Below are 8205 nucleotides of genomic sequence, written 5' to 3' on the forward strand. Positions count from 1 at the left end.
TAATCCCAATACTTTGGGAGGCCAAGGTGGGAGGATCACTTGAGGCCAGGAGATTGAAACAGCCTGGGCAATATGGTGAAATCTCATCTCTACAAAAAGTACAAAAATTAGTCGAGCATGGTGGCACATGCCCGTAGTCCCAGCTACTCAGGAGGCTGAGGTGGAAGGATCACCTGAGCCAGGGAAGTAGAGGCTGCAGTGAGCCCTGATTGTGCCACCAGACTCCAGCCTGGGCAACAGGGGAGATACTCAGTCTCCAAAAAAGTTTTTTTAATTAAAAAAATAGTAATAATAACGGCCAAGCACAGTGGCTCACATCTGTAATTTCAGCATTTTGGAAGGCTGAGGCGGGCAGATCACTTGAGGTCAGGAGTTTGAAACGAGCCTGGTCAACATGGTGAAACCCCGTCTCTACTGAAAATACAAAAATGAGCTGGGCGTGGTGGCATGCGCCTGTGCCTGTAATCTCAGCTGCTCCAGAGGCTGAGGGAAGAGAATCACTTGAACCCAGGAGGCAGAGGTTGCAGTGAGCCGAGATTGTGCCACCGCACTCCAGCCTGGCAACAGAGCAAGACTCTGTGTCAGAAAAAAAAAATTAAAAAAAAAATTAAAATTCATCATCAAAGTAGTCATGGAGACAACGAAAGATTGTAAACATCTGAGAGAAGGGAGTGGACTTGTCATTCCATGGGAGCGCACCACAGTGGTCTCTGGAGAAGGCAGCGAACACAGGGTCAGCTAGGAGACAAGACGGAGACAAACAACTTTTCACGTCACCAATTAGGGAACAATGACTAAGACTGTCCGGCTGAAGGAAATGCCAGAGGAGGAGTCAGCAGAGGGATGTGTGACCCCACATCAAAGGCGGGACAAGGAAAGTTTGTGAATGACCTGGAATACCAAGCTAAGAAGTGTGGACTTTATTCCTTTTGGGAAATGGTAGTGGTCGGGGTGGAGGGGCATGGAGATTTTGGGTCCTAATCTGATGTATAGAAAATGATATGTCAGTGGATGAACCCGGCTGCAGTGTGCACTAGATGACAGGTGGACAAGCAATCATGAGGAACTCCTCAGAACTCATCAGGATGGCACAGTGGAGTCACCAGGAGCAGCTATGGCGAGGCATCTGAGGCAGGGACCCCGGGCTCTAGGAACACGAATTGGTTCGTGAAAGAGACAGGCATCTTTCCAGGGGGAGACTTTGTGCTCATGCCTCTGGAGCTGGAAAAGGGAATCCAAGAGGGGACAAGGTCTATCTTCCCCAGATCAACCCCAAGAATCAGGGATCTGGAGCTGCAGACAGAACCCAGAAGGGCCGTAGGGGCCTTTGTGAGAGTCTGTGCTGGCTGCAGCCGTCAGCTACGTCATCGGAGAAGCAGTGAAACATGCTTAGGGAAGAGCGTCCTCCTCCCCCTGCACTGCACCAGAAGATATTCTAGGTCGCATGCAGGCTGACATTTGTACATTGGGGATGGGTTTTCAGAAGAACCCAAAATTACAATATTTCAGATATAAAAATAAATTTTTGTTTTGAATAAGAGGAGAAATTACAATAAATTATAATTGTTAAATAAATAACCAACAAATAACACAAGCATCACATAACCGAGAATAACAATATTTAATTAACCAGCTGACACACTTGTATAACGATCTTCTTTTTTCCAGATATTTTTAGCTGTACACTCTCACTGCCTTTTAATGTCAACAACTTTATAATGTTATTCTCTATAAAAGACAAGAAAGATATTTTTAGCCTTAGATCTAGCATGATTGAAGGAAATTAGTTTTTTAATATTGATCATTTAAGAAAGTTTCTTTCTGCTTCACAAAACTTTATTGGTAATATGTAAATTTTTTACGTTATTAAGTTTGGGGAATCTCTATAAAATATATTTCATACGTGAGTTGTAAGAAAGATTTGGGGGCATTTCAGGGTTTCTAGTCTATTAACTTATGTTAAATATGTTTTGAACTGATAACACTTGTTCACCAGCTTATCACCAATGTCTTCATTATAATAATGCACTGTGAGTTCATGTTATCTTCATCAGTGTTGGTATTTCGTATCAAATCAGAAAGAAATAAGTTCCCATACAGATAAGTCTGGGCAAGGTCATTTCAGGCCAAGGGTAGAGCATAAGCAACATGCGTTTTGCTGAAACAGAGTTTGGCAATAGCAAGGCATTCCATTGGGTAGAATGCAGCTTAAGTAAAGCAACAGTGGATGAGTGAACAAGAAACTCCTGGGATCAAGTAAGGAGGTAGGAAGGTGTGCTAAATACCGGCACAAGGCCAGCAAAGACCATTAGCCTTTTAGTTAAGAAATCAAAGGCCTATTTCTGGACCTAAACACATGAAAGCCACTGCTAAGGTCATTATCACTGAAATCAGACTGACCAGATTTCCAGCCTTAACTCTGCCACTAATGAGCTTGTGAACCTTGCTAAGAATAATTTCGCTCTACATGAAAGTAACTGCAAACTGCATATATATATATATATATATGGTTTGCATATATATGCAGTTGGCATATATATATATATATATATGAATATATACATATCACTAAATACAGACTAAATGAATCCACAACCCAACTGCTTTTTTTTTTCTCTTTAGGGGATTCCTAACATTCCCACACTCTCCAACACCACCTGATGTGAGGTGAGTGTGGACATAGGAGACATCTCTGTGGAAAGAGTCAATTGTATTAACTGTTGCCATTACCATATCTTAGTTTAGCAAATTTTCTTCTTTTTTAATTTTAATTTTATTTTTTAGAGATAGAGTCTCACTCTGTTGCCCAGGCTGGAGTGCAGCGGCATGATCATGGCTCTCTGCAGCCACGAAATCCTGGCCTCAAGCCATCCTCCTGCCTCAAACTCCCAAGTAGATGGGACTACAGGTGTGTGACACCATGCCCAGCTAATTTTTATTTTATTTTTTTAATATTTTGTAGAGCCAAAGTTTCAGTATGTTTCTCAGACTGGTCTTCAATTACTGGCCTCAAATGATCCTCCCATCTCAGCCTCCCAAAGCACTAGGATTATAAGCACGAGCCACCACACCCGGTCTAGTTTAGCAAATTTTCAAATTTGTATGACCATATGAATGCAAACAAGCTAGGGCCCCTCTGGGACCTTAGGAGGGGATCCAGGCAAGCACAGCTCAGTTTCAATAGCATCACAGTGAAGCCACCTCTGGTTCCACAGCTTTACCTGCCAAACATGAAAGAAGGCCAACAGCTGAGAGCCATGGGGTAGGGGGAACAGATTCACACACACACAAATATGTGATTCACTCACTGGAAACCACCTGAATCCTGGCAGTGGGCTGCAGTCCCGGGTAATGCAGGTGGAGGCAATGAGACAGAGACAGGTAAGTTACCACCATGGATGTGAAACTTGTGGAAATTCAAGGCAAAATTGCAGTAATCCCAGTGATGACAGATGAGAGTCTGGTGCATCGTTTTCACAAAGAAATATCTGAAAAAATAGTGCAGAGACACAGTGCAAAGAAAAGTACTGACAAGACCTTATGACTGCATGGAGAGCAAAAGAGAGGAGTGTTTCCTACCTGGGAACGTGGAGAGGACGATGGCTTCACTAGCAACGTTAACAGCTCAGGTTTCTCCCTTGATGCTCAGTCTCACCATTGCCAGTAATTTAGGAGAGAAGTGGGGAGTGCAGTTACTTCTGCCCAAAGCCCACAAGGTCAGGAGAGTTCCACAGTACTGGCTGAAATAAGAAAACTCAGAAGAAACCACATGTGAGAATGGAGGTAGCTGCAGCAGAGACGGAAGTAAGAGATCTCTGGGTGGAGTCAGCAGAGAGCTCACAAGGAAACCAGGATTGATGCCTGGACAGGCAGGAATGTGACACAAACCACATGAAGGCCTCACATAAAGTGAAGTTCCCCAAGTACTGTTCCTTGTATAATATCTGTCCAATTTTACTGAGATCCAAGTAACAGAAACCAACAGTGCTCAACTTTGCCTGAAGAATTGTTGTAATTTAGTGATTTGCTCTAAGAAAAATGCAGTTCAGTTTCCTGTTCTGCTTCTCAGCCATCCCCTTCTCCTCTTCTCCATATTCTGGCTTCATCCTCACAATAGCAGCCCTCAGGATATAAGATGGCTGCCGTCAGAATATAAGATGGCCTCAGGCTGTAAGATGGCTACCTTCAGCATATAAAATGGCTGCCTTCACAAAATAAAATGGTTATCCTCATGAATAAGCTGCCAGTGACAACCAAGGCCACAACTTGTCCATTCATATCCAAAGGAAGATAAAAAGACCTGCTCCTCTAACACAAACACACACACGCACTCACAACTGTCCAATAATTGGAAGATCCAGATTAACATAAAAATTATTTTATTTATATTTAGCCATTATAATTATCTGTGCAATATTAATACATTGGTTTTAAAAGTCAAGACTGGAAAAAATAATACAACAATGATAATAGCTAACAATTATTGAACAGGTACCTGATACCAGCTCTTGGTGATTTCCTACATTGATTCATTTATCCCTAAGGGGTAAATGCTACTTTAATCCCACTCTACAAATGAGAAAACTGAGAGAGAAGTTAAGGAATGTGCCCAGGGTCCCACACAGGTAGGCAGAGAAGCCAGGACTTGAACCCAAGGAGGCACCCACATGATCTCCACACGGAACCTATGTTTCCCTGCTGTGGCCTGCATGTGTTTCTTCTAGCCTTTTGTTGATTTGCAGGGTTGGTTCCCAGCCGGCTATTCTCAACTAGACCGTTCCCTCTTATTTGGAATCCACTGTGCCCTATTTGTATCCACAGAACTTTCATATGTTGTCATTACATATTACCGTTTTGGCCATTTATTTATAATTTTTTGTCATTTCTCATTGAGCTTTCATTTGCTCTGTTACTCCCTAGCGTGTACCCCATTCTCAAAGACAAGCACTTCTCTGATGGTCCAGAGTCCATTCCTCCCTGGCACATGGCAGGCAGGTGCTCGATCACACGGCGCTGAGTGTTGTTAGCTGCTATCGTACTGCAGTAAGATGCTATGTCCTCCTTTCATTCACGTACCATAATGGTCTCCCATGTTGCTCCCAGTCTTTGTAGTGACCTGCTTTAATGACTGCACAATAGTCCATGACTATTAAATACTGACATTTAATTCACCATTCCAATATGGATAGAAATCCTGACAATCAAATTTAAAATTACCTGTGAGCATAGAGGTAAAGATAGCAACCCAGCATGGCACTCGGCTACAGCCCTGGCAGCCTCCCTCTGCAGTCGGCTTGACCTGCTGTGCACACGCCTCCCCGGTCGTCCCCCAAAGCTCCCAGGTGTAAGGCTATTAGTGGCCCTTCATGAGGCAGCCAGCCTCATACTCAGTGCCAGGCCTCCTCGACCCGAACACGTTGTGCCTGGTTTTACACAGGGTGCTGTTTATGGCTAGCGTTTCCTGTTAGATCCTGGCCTCTGCCAGGTGCCTCCACGCACCTCCCTCTTTCCTCCTGTTCCCTCCCTTTGCTTCTTCTAACATCTTAGGTTCCCAGTAGCATAGTTGAGTCTCAGCTCCACACACACATGCACACACCTCAAATGGCACTACAAGCCCATCGTCACATTTTCCAAAACAACTTAATGAGTGTTTTGGAAACATTTCATCAAAGGGCTTTAGCTGTAGCCAGTTGTGAAATCGGATTCTTGATTATGAACAAAGTTGGGGGCATGTTCTCACTTTCCCTGACAGGCACAAATATCAGGACTTCCATATCTATTTGGCATCCAAGGTTATCCCAGGTCATGAGCCATAGAGTGAGTCCTGGGAAGGAAGAGCAGTTGCATGGTATGTAGTGAGCCCTGGGGCCGCAGGACTAGCATTGAGTGGTATAAACTGGTGTGGCCTCAGAGAGGGTCCTTGGAGAGGGGAACCAGCAAGTGTGTGCTCAGAGGGCCATAAGACACATAAATCCTCAGAGAAACATCTCCGTAACTGCTCCCCACACACTGCCTTTACAGGATGTCATTTGCAAGCACTTTGTTCAGGCTATAACTCACTGGAGAGCATCTTGCAACTTTTCTCCTCCTTGCATTGGAAATTTTTTATTGCAGAAGTTATAGTGACACAAGAAAACCCCAGTGGGAGAGGGAAGGGATATTTGTAAGGCAAGAGCCCCTCTCCTTTTCTTCTAATTTGGGAAAATAAGAGTCAATATGTATTGAATATTCACAAAATGCTTCCTCTGTCGTATTTCTCTGAGCTGGGGACAGTGCCTGGTTGGTGGATAATCACTTATTGAACGAGCCAGTGAAAGAATTCTCAGACCATGAAGTAAGTTACTAGTGCCCTCTGCGTTTTACAGATCAGGGAAGTGGTACTCACAGAAAGTAAGTAACAGGCACAAGATCCAACAGCTGGTAGATGGAGAGGCCAGGACACAATCCAATATGACTCCAGGACCCAACCCCTAACACCCCTCCATCCTACCACGATCCTTGCTATCGACGTTTTCAATACAGTAAACACAGGTCCCGAATCCAAGGATTTAACCTGTTGTCCAAAAATATCAGGGGAAAAATAGTAACATAAATGTTAAAAACAATACAACGACGACTTGCATAGCATTTGTATGTATTAGGTACGATGAGTAATCTAGAGATGACTGAAGGTTTACAGGAGGAGGAGGATAGATTATATGCAAACACTGTGACATTTTATAGAAGGGACTTGAGCATCCGTGGATTTTGGAATCCATAGGGATTCTGGAACCAATAACCCCTTGGATACACAGAGCTGACTGTCTTCCCAGAATCAGCAAAGGGGCTACTGCATATCTAATGCTGTAGCAGTTATACTGAATTTTACACAAAAAAAGGGTTTATCTTTTTATTGCAATGGTAAATTAAGAATACACAGTGTATATTTTCCCATATATTCAGCTGAGGAGCTTATATTCCAGCCAATTCTAAACTAAATAATTACATTTAAATCCTTAAAATGTACCCCCCAAAAGTGCTATTCTTTGATTAACACACATATGGTCACTCAATATTAATGGCAGAAAAGAAGAATTGAGAAATCTGTCAGTAAACACTGCGCAACACAGAAAGAGCTAAATTGAAACCATTTTCTAATATTTGACTTTACTCTTGTTTCTGCGAATTCGTTAGGATTCCAAGTGCCAGCGGATTCTGACTTGAGGGACTATTTGGTGAGCTGCTTTAATTCCTTCTAGAATTCTATTACTAAAAATGACCTTCAGAAGATGGTTTCTCGGAGATGACCAAGAGAGGGATCATTTTACAACCTTTCAGAAACATATTTTATGTTCAACACCCCTAACCTGGATGACTGTTTTAAAACAAACAACCCGGTCGGCTGTCAAATTTCCTTTCCCACTTGGCGCCTCCAGGAAGAGAAGCCCACGACAAAATTGAAACCAGGAAGGTGCGGGGCTTTGAGTAGTGGACAAGATATTTGTAAGAAAGGACAGCGAAGCCTGTTTCTAATAAACTGATTGGGTCGAGATGCCTGGTAATTGATCGTTGGCCTAACATTTTCCTGAAGTACACACCAGACGTGCACACCGGGACCACTCGTGCAATGGGAGTTTCTTCTTATGACAAAACCAAAACTCTCCCACTGTCCTTGTTTGATAGAATCCAAGCTAACACATCAGGTTTTTGAAGAAGCTGAGCTGTGTCTTCTTCAGGAAGGGGTCGTGGGGTGGACGACATGATGGTGAGTGTGACATTTGCACAGATGCCGGGTCCCCTCTGTGTCCTGACCAGCTCCTCGGGTGGAACAAGATTCCAAGGGAGAAAGGAGACCAGCAGGTAAACAAATCCTTCTCTGGGATTATCGGGCTCCACCAGATGGGGTCTCAAGAAGCCTCTAGCACATATGTAAGAATTATTTACCACATCAACAATCTGCATAGAAACAAACAAGCACACTGCACAAGAGCTTTCCCTGCACTGAACACCAGCCGATTGTGGAGTGTGACTGGTAGATCAGCTACTTAATCGGATCCCTCAGAACAGTGTCAGTAAAAATAGATGCAAATCCATAGGGTGACATAGTCACGTAAGATTGTGGAAACTATAACATGACTTGCTCTAAGACACTCACGAAATTTCATATGCGAAGTCCTGAGAAGAGTCACAGTAAAGAAACCCACTTAAGCATTTACAAAGTTAAAT

The 8205-nt window shown here is 43.3% G+C and overlaps 1 long non-coding RNA gene across 1 annotated transcript; it reads right to left on the minus strand.

Moving 5' to 3' along the window:
• Positions 1-605: 605 nt before the first annotated feature.
• On the minus strand, positions 606-3759 carry LOC105704705 (uncharacterized). The gene is made up of 3 exons (XR_001104504.2): positions 3580-3759; positions 3309-3488; positions 606-3221 (listed from the first exon to the last, which is right to left on the minus strand). It is a non-coding gene; the product is annotated as an uncharacterized LOC105704705 (long non-coding RNA).
• Between the last annotated feature and the right edge of the window lie 4446 nt (positions 3760-8205).

The sequence above is a fragment of the Aotus nancymaae genome, unplaced genomic scaffold, assembly GCF_030222135.1.
Source record: "Aotus nancymaae isolate 86718 unplaced genomic scaffold, 86718_ANA_hifiasm-v0.15.2.pri h1tg000031l, whole genome shotgun sequence".
In the NCBI taxonomy this organism is placed as follows: Eukaryota; Metazoa; Chordata; class Mammalia; order Primates; family Aotidae; genus Aotus; species Aotus nancymaae.